Below are 18,695 nucleotides of genomic sequence, written 5' to 3'. Positions count from 1 at the left end.
CTTGGAGATGCCAGGGAGGGAATCTGAGACCTAGAGCGGCTCCATCCCCTAAGGAGAATATGTCACAGTGCTCACACATGGAGTCTCCCCTTCCAATGCAAAGCAGGGCAGGCCCTGCTTAGCAAAAGGGACAATCCATGCTTGCTACCACAAGACCAGCTCTCTGTGGCTGAATCCTGGAGGTCTCGTAGTGGATTTAGTTGAACCATATCAGAGTCCGCTGGTCACCAAAGCTGCCTTTATCATTACTGTGAGTCCTGCTTGTCACTTTGAAAAGACAGGCCCGGAAGAAGGATCTCTCCAATGATGCTGACAAGCGCCAAATGTCTGACACAAATATGAATCTGAATTTTCTGACAGGAATTGATTGTGTTGCTTTGGGAAGGCTCCGCAGACTTGCCACTCACTAGACAGAGCTCTGCGTAGAACTCTGCTTAGAGGAGAGCTGGTTTTGTGGTAGCAAGCATGACTTGTCCCCTTAGCTAAGCAGGGTCCGCCCTGGTTGCATATGAATGGGAGACTAGAAGTGTGAGCACTGTAAGATCTTCCCCTCAGGGGATGGAGTCACTCTGGGAAAAGCAGAAGGTTCCAAGTTCCCTCCCTGGCAGCATCTTCAAGAGAGGGCTGAGAGAGATTCCTGCCTGCAACCTTGGAGAAGCCGCTGCCAGTCTGTTAAGACAACACTGAGCTAGATAGACCAAGGGTCGGACTCAGGATATGGCAGCTTCCTATGTCGTCGTCGTCATCATCATCATCATCATCATCATCAGTCCCATTCTCCTTTGAGCATGAAAATGTCGATTGCCGGAGATGTGCTCTTTTATGCGCTGAAAATCTCATGCTGGCATTTGTGACGTGATTGCCCCCCTCCCGGCATTTAAAGGGGAGGGCTGTAGTCAAGACGTGATGCTCTGGAGACTGGCCCCTAGAGCACAGCGTCATGGCCCCTGCTAAGTAGGCCCATCTGCTTACAGAGAAATAGATGTGCCGAACTGTTTACTGACGTTCTGCTCCCGTTCCTTGTGTCACCTGAAATCTATCATCCCACTCTGTGGCTGCTGCACTGCCGCGCTGGCGAATCGGGGAAGGGGAGCATCGGTGCGCAGCCTTTCGAAAATGATACGCGATCTGTCAGGTAAGAATATAAACATGGGCATTGACTCCGGTGTGTTCTCTATAAATCTGCCCCTCCACTGCTCAGCAACATATGTGCTGTCTCTTCCTTAAACATAAAAACATTAATTACACTCTATTGTTTGGCAGTAATAGGGCAGCAGCTGCCGGAAGCTTGCCAAATCCTTAATTTTAACCATAAATCTGAGGGAGCGGAGATAGATGAAGATAAAGCGGGAGGCGGTTTGTATCACAGCGGAGTAGCCGGCAGGACGGAGGATGGCGAGAGGGAAGGGGCATCTCCGGAAGGAGGAGAGGGTTAAAAACGAATCCACTGGCTTTCTGAGTCTGTGGGTAGGGTTGCCGTATCCAAGTGTCTCCAATCCGGGTGGCCTAATTTGCATATTATGCAAATTATGTGGCAACTGACCTGCATTTATTTATTTATTTATTTATTGGGCAGATTTGTCTATTTTCCTCTCCGTCTCTGCCCTCCAGATAAAAATCCGGGTAATCCGGGCAACGCATTTGAAATCCGTGTGAATATGGGTGGGATTTAGCAGCTGGGGGGGAGGAGCCAAAATCCGGGGGCTACCCTAAATTCCGGGGGACATGGAGACCCTAAGCTAGAGTGTGTGGGAATTGGCCATGGAGGGTGGAATCACCTGATAAGGTCGAGAAGTTGCCCAAGGCACAGACAGGGTTTTAAGCAGGATCAACTTCCTCGGCACCAGGAAGGATGGGCGTTTGTACCGTACTGGGGAAATCCTGGATTAAATAAATAAATATTAATGTTAATGATTTTACTTGTTCAATCGATTTAGTTTTGATTTTAATTGTTGTTGTTTATATTTTGATGTAAACCGCCCTGAGCCATTTTTGGAAGGGTGGTATATAAATGAAAGAAATGAGAAATAAATAAACTTAACCTCTATCTTTTAAGGCATCGTCTTACATTCAGGGTCACCTTCTGTTTGGCGAAATATGGTAACTCCCTGATAACAGTAGCTAAAGATATCGTGACGGGTGTAGCTAGGGCGGAGGTGGCCTGTTTGTCCCCCCCCTCTCCGGCACACAGCCCCCCACAGGGGAGGGAACTTGGAGCCTTCTGCATGCAAGCAGGCAGGTGCTCTTCCCAGAGCAGATCCTATCTTACAGTGCTCACAAATTCAAATCCAAACCTGGGAAGACCCTGCTTAGCAAAGGGGGCAAGTCGTGCTTGCTACCACAAGACCTGCTCTCCTCCCTTGAACACCTTGGAGATCACTGTGTATTTCCAGTCTCAGCAATACGAATCTCAGGAGCCAATCAGATTTGCCTGCCTATCCCGAATTCTTCTTGGGTTCAGATTTCAATCTAAGCAGTCCAGGAAAATAATTTGCACCCACCGTAGTGTGAGTGACGAGTTCCAACCCTGCATCTTTGGGCCTTGGCAAGGTCGGGTCACTCTCCGAATCCTCTCTCTCACACACAACATGAGATAAGACTTTTGCTATGTTTCGAGTTGCAACCAATCCCAAAGTTCAGAATGCCAAGTGCCACTGATGTTTGAAAAGAGTGTAAGGTTTATTTTTTAAGCCAAGAAAGGTGTTACTGTTTTCCCCAACTTCCCACGTTTGGTTTTGAGTGAACCCAGCATCTCTGTATACCCTGCAAGCGCCTGAGGTCTAGAAACATGAAATGAGTTTTCATCTTCTCTGGGTCCCCAAAACCTGTCACTTCTGAACTGTCCAGGCTGCTGTTTTGAAGTGTCACTCTTCTGCAGCCTTTCACAGTCAGCAAAGAAGAACTACGCTCTTCTGCCCACTGGTTCTTATCAGGTTGGTTCTGTGAGCTTGTGTCTTTCAAGGAGATGAAAAGGAGAACAGAGGCAGCCTTTTTTTTTTTTGGAAAGATGGCTGGTATATTGAAGCTGTTGGCAGGAGCTTTGGCATTGCTGATGCTCTTGCAGAGAGGAAGCAAGGGGAAAAAAGGTCTTCTATAAAGCATGAATCAGTAAGGACTATCACAGCATATGATACTCTTCAGAAATCCATAAGATTGGTATCAGGCAACAGCAGTCATTCCTAAATCTATGAGCCTGTTCTCATGGCAACAGATTCCTGGGTAGGAGGGGGTTAACCCAAGAAGCCATGGCCATCTGGGGAACTGGGTGTCCTTCTGATCCGGTACCTCTGAACTTGGTTAGCCCAGATCCGCTACCCAGGCTAAAACTGAGGTGGGAAACAAAGAAAGCTGTACTGCAGGCCCGGCACAATTTAATCTGTTCCTGGGCGGCTGGTGGCCATGTTTACCATAGAGTTCTGTGCAAAGCAGGGTCAAGCAGAGTAGAGCTGCTGGAATACTGAAGGCTGCTTCTCTGCCGCTCACACAATGCATTGTGGGATAGCTGGAGGTCCCAGCTCCCCATATCGGCAATGGGGAATGTCCCTGCAGTGTCTGTGTGGGCACTTGAACCATAGAGCCAAACAATAGCTTCCCGTGTGTCTGTATCTGAACACTCATATGATAAACATGCAGACACTTTTCTTCTCTTGCCATTATTATATTTTCTATGCTCAGTTTTACAGTCTCTCTTCTGGTGAAGTATAACACCAGACCTTTCTCAGCATTTTGGATCATGGAAAATGAGTCCATCACATCATTTTCCATCATGCACATTTCCATCTTTGCACCCTCCAAAACTTGCAGTGGGTTTTTGACTGGCATGCATATTGAGTACCTTGACCAAGCTTCTCTGACCAAGACATTGGGAAGCACAAGATAGGAGCATGCCTTCCTTCCAGCCCACCCTTCTATGGCCATGTGAATGAGCCCTGTTCCTTAATTTTCTGGGTTATTTCATATTATTGCAAAAATGAAAATCTTCAAGCAATATGGACTTGGTTGGGCAGAACACAAAAGAGCAATTTTCTACGAGGCCCACAGCGATCTAAGAGATGCCCCGGAGGGGATGGTGCCGCTCTGGGATGAGCATCTCCCTGCTTGCATGCAGAAGATTCCCAGTTCCCTCCCTAGCATCTCCAAGATAGGGCTGAGAGAGACTCCTGCCTGCAACCTCGGAGAAACAGCTGCCAGTCTGTACAGACAATACTGGCTAGATAGACCAAGGGTCCGACTCAGTAGAAGGCAGCTTCCTATGTTTCCACCAAAAGCAGGTCTGGAAGTCCTACTCTGGCATGTCCCTCATCCCCTCCATTGTGCTGCTCATGGTTACTGCAGCGTTTGTAGCCATAATCAAACTTATTAAAAAAGCTTACCAAACTTGCTTACAAGTGCCAAAAGTGGGTCTGGAAGGTCCAACCTGGTGCATAACTCTTCACTTTAGACGGCACTTAAGGAAGAAAGCTGGTCTTGTGGAAGCAAGCATGAATTGTCCCCTTTGCTAAGCAGGGTCCATCCTGGTTTACATTTGAATAGGACACATATGTGAGCACTGTAAGATATTCCCCTTAGGGGATGAGGACATAGCTCAGTGGAAGAACACCTGCATGCTTGCATGCAGAAGGTTCCAGGTTCCCTCCTTGTCATCTCCAAGATAGGGCTGAGAGAGAGACTCCTGCCTGCAACCTTGGAGAAGCTGCTGCCAGTCTGTGTAGACAATACTGTGCTAGATGGACCACTGGTCTGTCTTGGCAGAAAGCAGCTGCCTATGTCTCTAATTTGGGGGATATTTCCCAAAATTTTCTGCTCCCGCCCGGCCTTCACATCTCTATTCATGACATCATTGATGTGGAGTGGGAGCACGAAAAGTCACAGTGTGGTGAAACAGCACACTTCCTTTAGTTTTTTAGTTTACATTTTATATCCTGCGCTTCCTTCAAGGAGCCCAGAGTGGTGTACTACATACTTAAGTTTCTCCTCACAACAACCCTGTGAAGTAGGTTCGGCTGAGAGAGAAGTGACTGGCCCAGAGTCACCCAGCAAGTCTCATGGCTGAATGGGGATTTGAACTCGGGTCTCCCCGGTCCTAGTCCAGCACTCTAACCACTACACCACGATATGTTCCCAGAGTAGAGAGGAGGAGACTGCAAGGTCACTGCTTTTGCCTTGTTCAGCCCTGGAAGAGTATCTTCCAGGGCATAGATATGAATTTGGAAGTAAAGTGGGATTTCCCAAACTGAATCTCATGAGAAATTCACCATTTTCTGAGTTGTGAGACCACCAGAGGTAGACAAAAAGGACTCTTAAAAAAAAAAAAACAACTTTGCATGAAGTCTACACTGTAGTCTTTATAAGCCATTGCTGAAATACTCATGAATACAAATTAAGTTTTCTCTTTGTGGACGGAGGAAAACAACAACAACAAACTTAGAGTCTTGCTTGTACTCTTTCTATATGAAGGTGATGGACTGGTAATCCCTCAAGCCTATTATTTGGAATTTGAGTTTGAAACCAGATCCCCAACACCCTCCTCTTTTCAAGCATGATTCTGAAAAAAGGACGTCGACTGAGGTCACAGTGTCCTTAAATTCCCAATTTTGTTTTTGATGACAGTCCAGAATGGTGAGATTTATTTACATTTTTTATCCCACTCTATCTTTTATGCCAGCCGACTCTGCCACCCCAGAGGAATGAAATCCTTCTTACGTGTCTTGCATGATATGTTCATTTTCCTGTTGACAAAGTTTTGATTTCCTGATGGAGAAAGCTTCCACACATTTTTCTTTGTTTATTTTGGATGTTATAGTTGCATAGTGGTTCTCCTCTCCCCTCCCTCCCTCCCTCCCTCCCTTCCAAAAACGAACATTATTTTTTCACTATGCCACCTAATGGTGCAGTGGGGAAGTAACTTGCCAAGGGAGCAAGAGGGGCCGGTTCGAATCCCCGCTGGTATGTTTCCCAGACTATGGGAAACCACTAAATCGGGCAGCAGCGATATAGGAAGATGCTGAAAGGCATCATCTCATACTGCAGAGGAGGAGGAGGCAATGGTCAACCCCTCCTGTATTCTACCAAAGACAACCACAGGGCTCTGTGGTTGCCAGGAGTCGACACTGACTCGATGGCACACGTCACCTTTAATCACCAACTTCATAGTTACAAATAACCAAGAGGGCACCCAATCTGTGAAGCTCAGACAGTTCCCATCTGCTTCTCTGACTACTGCAGGGGAAAAAAAATATTTTATTAAACCAAGGGATATTTTAAAAGTAGTTAGCATTATAAGATGGGGGATGGGGCCTCGGCGAAGTGTATGCTTGAGTGTTACCAGTTCCATCCATGGTCCTTCTCGAGATGTCCTCAAGGCGGGGGCGGTGGGGTGTCTTCCTCAGCCTCACTGGAAGTGCAAAGGATTGATCCTGGGTCCTTCTGCATGCAAAGCCTATGTTCAACCACAGCACTGCAGACCCTCCTCAAAAGGTATATTTGGCCTTAAGTTTACTATCCCCAATCATGGTTCTCATTCCAGGATTTAATAATAAAAAATAATAAATATAATACTATAATAAGATATTATAATAGGTTAATATCATATAAATAGAATAATCATCATGTTTCACCTTTGGTGAGGTTGCTGCCTTGGTTGCGAGTTTGCTTCTCGGTCCAATTCAAAGTGCTGGTTATCACCTATAAAACCCTTCCAGACTTGGCACCTGTGTACCTTCAGAACCGTCCAACTTCGACCTGCCCTGTGAGGTTGTCCCAGGTGGGCCTTCCTTCCTTCCTTCCTTCCTTCCTTCCTTCCTTCCTTCCTTTCCCCCCTCCCTGATGTTGTTGTTTGAACATATGGAAACCACCTCAAGTCTAAGGAAATCAGGCGATCAACCAATTTGCTAAATAAGATAAATAAGTAAATAACAATAAACTTTGTTAGCCGCCCCATAACAAATTGTTCTCTGTGTGGCTCACAACCCTTGTTCCTTCTAACAGGGATTCCCAGACGTTGTTGACTACAACTCCCAGAATCCCCAAGCAAAAGCCACTGCAGCTGGGGATTCTGGGAGTCGTAGTCCACAACATCTGGGAACCCCCAGTTAGAGGGAACACTGCTCACAACACAGCATTAAAACATCAAGGAAAAACACATAATACATGAAATTGCAACACACACACACACATCACCACACACTCAACCCAACGGTTACAGTCCTGTCCCCAAAAGAACAACAGAGAACAAGTCCACTCCTTCTATGGGACAGCACGTCAGGTATTTGGTAGCTCTGTTGCTCCGGAGGGGAGAACACATCAGCTGTACAGACGACCAAAAGAAACAGTAGGATGGACTCTGTTTTCAGCCCACTTTTAACCTGGATCATGGATCAACCTGGGTAGTGGATCTGGGCTACCCAGGTTTGGAGCTGTTGGGTTGAGAAGACTGCTGCTTCCCCAGAGGACCACAGGTTTCTGGGTCAAGCCTCTCCCACCCAGGCATCTGTGACTGTGCGAGCAGACTCCTTGCATTTTAACTTGGCGTAGCAGCCTCCGAATCTCAACTGGATTTCCTGAATTAATTCAGAAAACTTACGATGATTATATATCTGCCACAGTTTATCTTCCTCCAGTGTATGCGTTCAAGTGAATTAAATGTATATTATCCAGAAATATGTACTACGTATAACATCGCGCCTATAGTGCGGAGGCCGCTATATATAGATTGTGCAAGGTAGGTACATTCAGATTTGTCTCTCTAATACCCTGCCTCCCGCTCTCCAGTGATCTATTACAGCAATACATCACCAGCATGGTGACGTCTTGAAAATGAATTACTGTCATTTATTATTAGAATATCATCACTAGCATATTATGGCAATGCATCATTCAAGAGGTGGCTGGGGTGTGCATTGGATTCGTGTCCAGGGTGTTGCTTTTTTGCAGAGGAAAAATCTACCCAGTCTGCACTTCCAGCTCAGCAATTGGGTCCCGAATCCGGGGTGTGTGTGTGTGTGTCCAGGGGTGGAGCCCGGAAGTTTCAACTGAGTCTTGGTGGTGCACAGTCTTGAAAGTGGAGTCTAACTTCTGTTTGTAGAAGAATTTCACATGTAAGTATAGTTTTCTGTCCCCAAAGACTCATCCAATACGATACGACAACATGACCATACGATGAATATTTATATTCCGCTTCTCAACAAAAGTTCCCAAAGTGGTTTACATGGAGAGATAGAGATAGAGATAGAGATAGAGATAGATAGAGAGAGAGAGAGAGAGAGAGAGAGAGAGAGAGAGAGAGAGAGAGATCTGCTCCCTATCTCCAAAGTAGGGGTGTGCACGGAACTGGCTGGTCCGGTCCGAGTCCGAACCGGATCAGAACAGGACCAGGCCAATTCAGTCAGCACCACCTAGAGCCCCCACCCCCCATTCAGTCCAGTCTGGGGGTGTTTCGGACTAAGTTGGATGTTTCTATTGTGTTGTGGTGAGTAGTCCAGAGGACTACCTGTTATGGAGCGGCTAACAAATAAAACTCCTCCTCCTCGTCCTCATTTATTTATTTATTATAATTATTACTTCTCTCACTTGGGAAAGGGTTCCTCCAAAACCAGGACTTAAGGTACTCCACAGCCTTAACTCCAATAGCCAATGTGTCTCTTCCATAGACATAAGCCTTACCAAGATCTATCATTTCAGCCCATCCCTTGAACTAACCTACTCTATGCACTCGCACATTTCTCTCCATAATGAGAGAGACCATCGCAACCATAGCTCAAAACTATTGCAGCCTATATTTGGTGTCCTCCGATACATTCATTCGACTTCCAATTATATCTGGGTAATGGATAAAGACACTTCACAGCAGAAAGCTGTTTTCAGAAAGAGGAGCTCTATCAACATGAAGTTATTTATGCTAATGAAAATAATGATCTTTTTCTTTTCTTTTTTCTTTTCTTTTTTTCAGCTCCTGTCATGGCGATGGAATCACGGGCAGCCAAGTATGTATGTTAGCCAGTGGCTACAAATTAATCATGTAAACTGGAGAGGTAATTGGAGCAGAGAGAAACAAAAGGCTAGTCAGGCCAAGTTTAGAAGAAGTGTTTGCAAGGAAAAACAACGTGTTCATCCCACCCACCCCCTGCCCCGATTTTAAATGTTAGCTCAGGGTCACGATTCTTTCTGAACATTCTCAATAATAAAACATAAGGGCTCAGAACTTTGCCTTTAAGAGAAAACTTGGATTATAAACTTGAGAGACGTTGAGGTCTATACTCAGTTTCCATGCTATATAATGGCGCAACAACCATATTGCTGAAGATGCTGTTGGTCTTTCAAATGCTACAGGCATAAACAAGTTCATAGCAACCTTTGGCCAAAGCAAAATAATTAATGTCACCAACATTTCAGATTATTTCAGAGAGCCAGTGTGGTGTAGTGGTTAGAGTGCTGGACTAGGACCGGGGAGACCCGAGTTCAAATCCCCATTCAGCCATGAAACTAGCTGGGTGACTCTGGGCCAGTCACTTCTCTCTCAGCCTAACCTACTTTACAGGGTGGTTGTGAGGAGGAACTTAAGTATGTAGTACACCGCTCTGGGTTCCTTGGAGGAAGAGCGGGATATAAATGTAAAATAATAATAATAATAATAATAATGCTTTCCTTGATGTAATGTATGTCCCTGACAGGCAGCAGAAGCTTTTCCCTCGGAATCATTTGCCACTCACAGGGCCTTGCCTAAATAGCTGCCTCCAATCCTGTGGTCATGCATGTTTATGCATATTTGTCATCATAAAGTGGTATAGCTCTTGCAGCATCCATTCATCTGGGTTGGCTCCACAATTTGCTCTTATCTGTCACCGTGGAAAAACAGAATCAGTTCATTAAACATCCAAAGTTCATTGGCAACATGGTGCCCTCAGTAGCTTCTGCCTCAATTCTGAAAGACAGTTGAGGACAGAACCTTGACCATCTGAAGCTGCCATAGTGCAGGAGAAGTCTGTGTGGTGGCCTGAACTGGGCTGGAGAAGGCCTGAAATGGGGGAGGCCAGCAGGGGCAGGGTGGGGAGCTGCTGATGGTCCTGCCACCCCCCCCCCCACACAATGGCCACCAATCCTGCTGATCCTTCTTGTAAGTACCTCTGAGTTCCCTCCCATCCCCTCTAGCCCTAGGGAAGCCCCGTCTGCCCCAGGACTGGCACTCCCTTTGTGGGGGGGGGAGAGTCCGATTAGAACCTAGACCCCCCCAACCCCCTGGTTCAAGTCGGACCGAGGTTCTAACCGGACCGGTTTGTACATCCTAGTCCCAGTCCTACTTGGAGATCTCAGGATTGAACCTGGGAGCTGCATGCAAGCCTGTGCTCTACTGCTAAGCCAACGGACACACTTTTTACTATGCAAAAGTTTAGCATGTGATGACACCACAGAGAAACACTGGGATCAGAGAAGATCAATCTCCCACAGAGCCTCACTTTGCTGCTTTGTAATGCCAGGTCAGTCCAAAACAAACTGGAGATCACCCATGATTTGATAGCAGATGAAGGAGCTGACCTGCTATGCATTACTGACCTCCAATACTGAGACCTGGTCTGGGGAGACTATTGGTGCAGTCTGGTCTCAGCTTCTCCTGGCAAGATACTCTGTGGTGGAGCAGGTGGGGTACAGGATACTCTGTGGTGGAGGTGGGTGGGAAGGTGGTGTGACTGTGGTCTATAAGGACGCGGTCTCTCTTATCAGGATCCCTGTCAGGGAATTGGCCCATATCAAGTGTCTTTACTAAGCCTGTCTAAGCCTGGGGACCAAGGATAGATTGGGACTACTGTTGGTGTACAGATCACCCCACTGTTCAGTGGAGTCCCTAACTGAGCTGATGGACCTGGTTGTGGGTTTGGCATTGGAACTGCCCAGATTGTTGGTGTTGAGGGACTTCAATATTCACTATGGGACTGGGTTGTCAGGAGCGGCTCCGGAGTTCATAGCAATCACAAAACTATGGGCCTATCCCAACTGGTCTCTGGACCAATGCATGCTGCTGGTCACATGCTCAATTTGGTCTTTTACTCTAATCAGGGTGGTTTTCTGTGGGTGGGGGCCCCATTGTCATGGACAGGCCACCATTTGGTGAAGGTAGGACTTGCAACTGCAACTCACCTCTGCAGAGATGAAGGACCCATTAAGTTGGTCTGCCCAAGAAGGTTACTGGATCCAATGGGATTCCAAAAAGCCTTGGAAGGGTTTTGCCTTGTCTCTGCCAGCGATTCTGTCAATGACCTGGTGCAAACTTGGAATAACAAACTCACTGGAGCAATAGACACAATTGCTCCTAAGCATCCTCTCCAAGCTGCTTCAAAATTAGCCTGTGGTATTCAGAAAAATTCCGGGAGCTGAAGTGGCTGAAGTGGCAAGGTAGACGACTAGATCACAAATGGAGAAAGACTTGACTCGAATCAGACAGGTTGCAACATAGAGCACATCTGAAGATTTATGCTCTGGCAATATGCATGGCAAAAGAGCAATTCTTTTCTGCCTGCATTGCATCCACAAGTTCACGTTCAGCTGAGTTGTCTAGGGTTGTGGGAGTGCTAGTACAAGCCCCCTCCCCCTTGGATCCAAATCCAGAACCATCAGTTACCTGCTGTGATGCTTCTAATTTTATCTCTCATATTTGGACTGAACTAGATTCTACAAATAGAGCAGAATGTGTTATTGAGGTATCCAGCAACTCCTCTTATGTGGTTAGACTTGTGCAGGGTGCTTTCAATATGCCAGTGAAACCCAAATCTATTTTGCCTATCAACTTCATCAAGAAATGACATAACTCCCCCAAATGCCTGCCTGGAGGCAGTAATGGGCTGGATGAGGGATAACAAATGGAAGCTGAATCCAATTAAGACAGAGATACTGATTGTAGTGGGTCAGGACTTGAGATATGGTTTAGAGCTCCTGGCCACTGCCTCTACCTGAGAAACCAGAGAATGTTTTGGATCCAGGAGCACTCCCAAGCTATGTACTCCCCCCCCATGAACTTGGATGGGGGAGTGTAACCCCATCCAGAGCAGACAGATCTAAACCATCGCTTGGGTTGTGACCCCCACAATCAGTACCTCCATCTTAATTAGATTCTTAATTGGATATATATCAGGTGGTATCTAAATATGATAGATAGATAGATAGATAGATAGATAGATAGATAGATAGATAGATAGATAGATGAAACCAACATCAATATTGTGTGTGTGTGTGTGTGTGTGTGCGCGCGCGCGCGCATACATCTACAGCTGTCACCGCATAAAACCAGGTAAGCACAGAAATTTCAAGCTGAAGGATACAGAGAAACCCCCTGTAGGAAACTGTGAATTTAACAGTGTGAGCTGTACCAAATTTAGCCTTGTGTGTTGGAAAACCACCAAACTGAAAGCCATTGCGGCAAGCTCTTTCCCCGCTTCTGCCATATAAATCACGCCGACTCTGAAGTTTTATGGCTGCAGCTGCCTTTGAATTATGCAAATACAACACTTCAACCACAACATACGGAGAAAGTATATTTGCCCCCCATTCTACCTCTGTAATTCAAAAGTCACTAAATAAAGTCGACGGAAATATTCTGTCAAATAAATCACTAAACAAACAAACAAACAAACAGCAGTAATAGTAACAACAACAAAAATATTATTATTCACTACCACCACCACTACTACTACTACTATTAATAATAATAATAATAATAATAATAATAAGACCAGCTTTGTCTGAGAGTCAGCAAGGCAAAATTTAACCCGATATGCATTTGGGAGAGATAGCATAACCAAAAATGAAAGGGACGGCCATGGAAATCTACTTTTAAAATCAAGTCTTTTTTTTAAAAAAGCTAGCCATTAAAACCCTAATTTATCTGCACCCAAGCTACAATCCAATCAATCAACCAATTAATTATATTTTTACACCACCCCTAACCTCTGTCTCTGGGTAGTTTACAGCAACATAAAACAAATAAAAACCTTAAGATTATTTATTATTTATTATTATCTATTGTTATTTTGATTTCTATACCACCCTTCCAAAAATGGCTCAGGCCGGTTTACAAAGAGAAATAACAAACAAATAAGATGGCTCCCTGTCCCCAAAGGGCTCACAATCTAAAAAGAAACACAAGATAGACACCAGCAACAGTCACTGGAGGTCCTGTGCTGGGGGTGGATAGGGCCTATCCCGTACAATACTGCTGAATCCTAAAAGTAGCCTGCGTTGGGGCTTTCCATGTCAAAAAGTGCCCTGGGAATCATCTGAGCAGGGCCTTTTCAGGAGTGGTGCCACAGCTAAGGACATCCTGGAGTTGCTTAGACCAGCTCTGGTAAGAACCCCCTGGCTTCCCCACTGTTGCTCCTCACTGGAAATCGACCTGGAAATGGACAGTGCCATCGCTTGCATTTATATCAAGGTGCAACAGTTTCTGCAGCTCAGTGGTAGAGCATTTGCTTTGCATGGAGAAACTCCCCGGTTCAATCTCTGGCCAGGTGCAGCTGAGAGAGACGCTACCATCTGAGACCTTGGAGACCAGCTGTAAGCCACTGTACAATACTGAGCTAGATGGACCCATGTTCTCACCTAGTATAAACCAGCTTCCTATGAAAAGAGCTCTTAGATTACGTAGGAAGCTGGTTTATAAGGAGTCCAGCCGTTGGTCCATCTAGCTCAGATTTCTCTACACTGGCTGCCAGTGGTTCTCCAGGATTTCAGGCAAGAGTCTTTTCCAGTCCTGCCTGGAGATGCTGCCACAAGTGAACCTGGGACCTCCTGGGTGCAAAGCAGAGGGTATTCCATTGAGCTTCTTCTACAGAGCTACTTTCTGTTGAGATACTTCGAGCCAGTAGTCAGCCTGTCCACCATCATCATCATTTTAGCTCACCCTCCATAGGAACATAGGAAGCTGCCATATACTGAGTCCATCTAGCTCAGTATTGGCTACCCAGACTGGCAGTGGCTTCTCCAAGGTTGCAGGCAGGAATCTCTCTCAGCCCTCTCTTGGAGATGCTGCCAGGGAGGGGACTTGGAACCTTCTGCTCTTCCCAGAGCAGCTCCATCCCCTGAGGGGAATATCTTGCAGTGCTCACACTTCTAATCTCCCATTCATATGCAACCTGGGCGGACCCTGCTTAGCTAAGGGGACAAACCAGAGAACAATCCACACAATTGTTCTCTGGTTTCATAAGTTGGAATCACACTTCTAAAGAGGAGATGGTGGCTACATCACATTTATGATACGATATTATACAATACGATACGATATGACACGACACAATACAATACAATACAATACAACAAATATTTATATACTGCTTTTCAACTAAAGTTTTCAAAGCGGTTTACACAGATATCAATCAATCAATCAATCAATCAATCAATCAATCAATCAAATGGCTCCCTGTCCCCAAAGGGCTCACAATCTGAAAGAAAAGAAAAGAAAAGAAAAGAAAAGAAACATAAGATAGAGACCAGCAACAGCCACTGGAGGGATGCTGTGCCAGGGGATGGATAGGGCCAGCTGCTCTCCCCCTGCTAAATAAAGAGACTCACCACTTTTAAAAGATGCCTCTTTGCTCAGTTAGCAGGGATTTGACTTTCTGTCACATGAAGAGGAGAGCTGGTCTTGTGGTAGTGAGCATGACTCGTCCTCTTTGCTAAGCAGGGTCCACCCTGGTTTGCATTTGAATGGGAAGACATGTGAGCACTGCAAGGTATTCCCCTTAGTTGATCAGGCCGCTCCTGGAAGAGCCCCTGCCTGCTTGCATGCAGAAGGTTCCAGGTTCCCTCCCTGGCAGCATCTCCAAGATAAGGCTGAGAGAGACTCCTGCCTGCAACCTTGGAAAAAGCCCTTTAAAAGTTCTTAGTGAATAATCTTGCATCGTTTCAACAGCATTTGATGCGCAACCCTTTGTCCTTTCCCCCCCCCCCGCCGCACACACACTGGCAGGTGTGGAATAAAGTGTCAAAGGGCTGACATCCATTTACAGTGGTGTGAAATGATAGTCCTCCCAGGTTGGCTCTTGAGGGTTATAACCTCTTCCGCTCTCCCCGTCTGGGTTACCTGCTGCCTTTCAAAGCAGGAGAGAGAAGATGGGGAACAGCTTCACCAGTGCCCTCAGGTTCAGCAAGACCATGATACGTGCAACCTTGTATACCTGACCTTCCCCTCCTGGCTCAACGTGCTGGGCAGGTCTTCCCTTTCCTGGCAAAATTTGTTTTCTCATCGCCACGAAACAAGCTAAAGTATCCAACATAAAAATGATTTCCCCCCTTCACCTCTCACCTTAGCTCCAGCAATTGGCAAGATTCACCAGCTCTGCATTTCCTTTCAAGCTCCTTCCGTAGCCTCTGAACTCCCAGCATCTTAAAAATCAATGAACTAGACAATGAAAAAAGAAGGAATTGCTCGCTTCATCACGTCCTGTCCAGCCCATAATCTGTTGGCGAAGGAACAGTCAACACCCAACAGACTCCGAAGCATATGCTCGCACAGGACTGCTCTGCTTCCTTAATTTTAGTTTAGAAATTTCCTGGTAAAGTTTAAAGTTGTGCCGTCAAGTCGGTGTCAACTCCTGGCACCCACAGAGCCCTGTGGTTGTCTTTGGTAGAATCCAGGAGGGGTTGACCATTGCCTCCTCCCACGCAGTATGAGATGATACCTTTCAGCATCTTCCTATATCGCTGCTGTGTGATATAGGTACCAGCGAGGCTTCGAACTGGCAACCTCTGGCTTGCTCATCAAGTCATTTCCCCGCTGCACCATTCTACCCCCCCAAAACAGGGTACCTCTTTGTCCCAGGTTTTCTGCATACACCTGTTCCCAGGTAATGTCCCTTTGACCTGGAGCATTTGCAGACAGCAGGCTTTACTGTGGGTTTTCTGTGAGGATTTTCTGCGAATTCGAAGTTGCCCCCCCAAACTGATGCAAAAAGTGGATTTTTCAACCCCAGATATAAACCGGGCTACACTCTAACCTGCCATGAAAAACTCAAATTGTGTGTGAAGTGCTCCCCCATAGTTTGCGTGACTTCCGGGTAAATTTGACCGATATGTGAACGCATACCTGCATTCCAGAAAAGCACCCTCCCGTCATCAATCACCTTCTGGAGTGATCTGACTCTGGCTAGCTTCGCAAGGAAACACTTCTCCCACTACTCATCAGAACACAGGGGGCTGCCTTTGACCGAGTTAGACCCTCGGTCCATCTAGCTCAGCATTGTTTACCCAGACGGGCAGCGGCTTCTCTACAGTTCCAGGCAGGAGTCTCTCTCAGCCCTATCTGGAGATGCTGCCAGGGAGGGAACTTGGAACCTTCTGCATGCAAGTATGTATATCCTCTTCCACTGAGCCATTCCCAGCTCTTACAGTGCTGCTCAACTGTAGTCTCCCATTCAAATGCAAACCAGGGTGGACCCTGCTTAGGAAAAGGGGTAATTCATGCCCGCTTCCACAAGACCAGTTCTACTTCCTGATCCATCCTCTAATTATTTCAAATAAATTAGCTCCATTGAGCTAGCAATCCCAATGGCAACAGTGGGGCCCGCTCACTTGTTAACAATGGCTTTTGGGAAAGAGCCATTAATCCACAGAAACCCTAGTCTGAGGAGTCTTGTCTGCCAGCTGAAAGGAGCTGGGGGAAGGGCTAGGAACCAGCCTGACTGTTAATTCCATTCTAGCAGGTATCAACCAGAGCTGCCCCTGAGATCAGAGAAGGGGGAGGACCATCCATCAATCCTTCCTCTTTGAATTCAAGCTGTGATCAAGCCAGCTGTCTGCTGGAAGAACTGTGTGGCAGAAATGGCTCTGCCTCCATGGCCAGGACATGGTGTTCTACTCTGCGCCTGGCCAGATCTCGGGTACCTGCTTCCAGGGAGGGGATGCTCTTCGTCTTCCTGCTCATCAGTCATAACCTGAAGCAAATTCCAATATGCTTGCAAGCATTCTTGTACAGTATTAAGTGACCCGATGGATCCATGTCTTAAGGTATGATGCCATTTTCTCCATTTGTATAACAAAAGTGGGTTCTTTCACACAACCATATGGGGGGGGGGTGAGTTGAAGGCACGCTCCTATCTTGTGCTTCCCCTCATGCCTTTGGGCTCTGCAGCTCATGAGCCCACACAAATACCACAGCAGCATCCTCCATTGCTGAAATTGGGAGCTGGGGGGGGTATCCACATATCCCACAATGCATTGCACGAGCAGCAAAGAGGCAGCTCAGCATTGCAACAACTCCACTCTCCCTGGCCCCACTTGCCACCTGACTCTATGGTTAACATGGCTGCCGTCCACCTGGGAACAGTTGAAAGAGTTTCAGAGAGACCTGAAAACTTATTTATTTGGCTTGGCCTTCCACGGTTGTTAAATTATTCTTAAATGTTTTGAACTGTTTAAAAATTTGTTGTTATCTTGTTTTAAGCTGATTGTTTTAAATGGTTGTTTGTTGGTGGTTTTTTTTTTTTGTTTTTGTACACCGCTCAGAGCCTTTGGATGGATAGGGCAGTATAGAAATCTAATAAATAAATAATAATTAATAAATAAATGGTGCCAGTGGTGCTGCAGATGGCACAATCAGCAAGGTCTCGTTCCTTGTTTTTAACCTGGGTAGCAGATCTAGGCTATCCAGGTTTGGAGTTGCTGGGTCAGGAGGCCTCTTGGTTCCCCAGATGACGAGGGATTCCTGGGTTAACCCCCTCCTGCCCAGGAATCTGTGATCGTGAGAATGTGCTCAATATGTGTTTGGGCTGTTGTGTTTTAATGCCCGCCTGCAGGCTTCAATCTCTTGTGTTCGCGTTCTGCGTGCTGAAGCGTCGTGCTTTTGCAACGAGATTAGGAAATAGCTTTCCCTGCCATTTTTACAGACTGAGGAGGAGGAGGAGACATGCCACTGGGCTGTACAGCACCAGTGCCACACTAGTCTGGAATGCAAGCTCCCAAATGAGCAGAACTAGCTAGCGCAACATCCTTGCATGGTTGTGGCATTCCTCTTCTGTATGTCAGCTGCTGTTCTCAGCTCCCGCAGGTCCCAAGACCGGATATCGTCAGCCGATGTAGAAGTGTCCAGGTCCTAAGAACAGCCCTGCTGGATCAGGCCCAAGGCTTTTCAAGTCCAGCCTCCTGATTCACACAGTGGCCCACCACATGCCTTTGAGAAGTCCACAGGGAAGAGGTGAGGGTTTACCCTCTTTCCTGCTGTTGCTCCCCAGGTCCCGCTCCAGAATCTCAGCATGACCATTTCCAAAAATGGGCTAAATATTTGTCTCCGGGCTGTTCAACTTTCCCCTTAAGCCTCATCAAACCCCAGATGAACTACTTTTGCATAAGCCATACTGCTGTTTCCGCTTGGAAAAGAAAACATTTCCCTGTCACATCTAAATAGCCTTTTTTGAACCTCTCTAATGTTTTTTTTTTTATCCCCCCCGCCCAGTAGAATGCATGCCTATAAATCACATATTTTGAAGTGTAAGGGAACTGATTTAATGTTACGGAGTGTTTCCCTGGCAAATCTATACCTGCTATAGCTACTCTCTGAGCTTCAGCAGTTCCTGGTTGCTATGGGTGAGTGAGAAACATATTTATAAAAATTCACAGCGCCGTCCCTGAGGAGCAAAAATGTAGAGACAAATAGTTTCCTGATCACTACGGGGGGAAAAAAATGTCATTCCATCTGAATTATTTAAAAGAACATTATT

The 18,695-nt window shown here is 46.3% G+C and overlaps 1 long non-coding RNA gene across 1 annotated transcript; it reads left to right on the top strand.

Moving 5' to 3' along the window:
* The first annotated feature begins 629 nt into the window (after window positions 1–629).
* On the top strand, window positions 630–17,214 carry LOC128336369 (uncharacterized). The gene is made up of 3 exons (XR_008311936.1): window positions 630–1,135; window positions 8,948–8,981; window positions 16,683–17,214. It is a non-coding gene; the product is annotated as an uncharacterized LOC128336369 (long non-coding RNA).
* The last annotated feature ends 1,481 nt before the right edge of the window (window positions 17,215–18,695 follow it).

This window comes from Hemicordylus capensis, chromosome 13 (genome assembly GCF_027244095.1).
Source record: "Hemicordylus capensis ecotype Gifberg chromosome 13, rHemCap1.1.pri, whole genome shotgun sequence".
Taxonomy (NCBI): Eukaryota; Metazoa; Chordata; class Lepidosauria; order Squamata; family Cordylidae; genus Hemicordylus; species Hemicordylus capensis.
This window is presented reverse-complemented; position numbering and strand designations above follow the sequence as displayed.